This window comes from Echinops telfairi, unplaced genomic scaffold (assembly GCF_000313985.2).
Source record: "Echinops telfairi isolate 266 unplaced genomic scaffold, ASM31398v2 ScPeMD7_60;HRSCAF=208, whole genome shotgun sequence".
NCBI classification, from domain to species: domain Eukaryota; kingdom Metazoa; phylum Chordata; class Mammalia; order Afrosoricida; family Tenrecidae; genus Echinops; species Echinops telfairi.
In genome coordinates, this window is record NW_022103958.1 from 41,819,304 (window position 1) to 41,820,333 (window position 1,030).

A 1,030-nucleotide genomic window follows, 5' to 3' on the forward strand; every position below is an offset into this window, starting at 1 on the left:
TCTAGAGGGACACTAATTCCTTCCGTAGCAGCAGTTCTCAACCTGTGAGCCCGCGACCCCTTTGGGGGGCGAACGACCCTTTCACAGGGGTCGCGCGATTGCTAACAGTAGCTAAATGACAGTTATGAAGTAGCAACAAAAATCATTGTATGGTTGGGGGGTCACCATAACATGAGGAACTAACTGTATGAAAGGGTTGTGGCATGAGGAAGGTGGAGAACCACTAGCGGGTCACCGAGTTAGAACTGAAGCCATGGCACCTAACAACAGGTCTTCTCAGGACAAATCTACAAATGCCCAAGGAAGGAGGGTGGTCATTCCTGACAATCCATGCCACCATGCTTGTGACAGACACCAAACCAAATCCACTGTGGTGGGCGGGATGACTCACAGCCACGCTTGTGCATAAGCGTTTCAAAAACTCCATGGGAAAACTCAGTTGGAATTCCATTTTTGCCACAAGCTTTTTGACCTGTCCCTCGTGTCCAAGGCTCTCATTCTTTACCTAGCGGAAGGTCTCATCTTTCTGAACCTGATGATCTCACAACTTGACCAATGAACAATCAGGTGACAAACGGAGTTTTACTTCGGCTCACAGTGGAGTGCTTACCACTGGGCCACCAGGGCGCCCTCATCTTAATAAAAATGGCCACTTCTTAGTGCTTACTATCAACACGGACGCTGTACGAGTTTCTTTCGGCACAAGCTCGTTTGGGCTTGGAGGCAACCCCGGTGAGGGAGCCTAACGGGCCCCTTTCGTGCTAAACAAGAAACGGGACATGACTGTTGTGTGCTTGTGATAGGGGGCGGTGGGCGGTAGACCTAGAACGGAGAAGGTGACCTGGGATCGCTGGGACCCGAGGGGATCATGCAGGACGGCCTGTGTCTGCTCTGCAGCAGGCGCCTGCGGGGCCCGCGCGCACCGGGCCGTGCCCGAGGCCAGCTCACGGAGGCCCGGCCTTTCTCGTCGAGAGGCCTCACGTGGCCTGTCCCTGGGTGTCCGCGCTCCCGGGCCGCGCCGGCGGCGTCC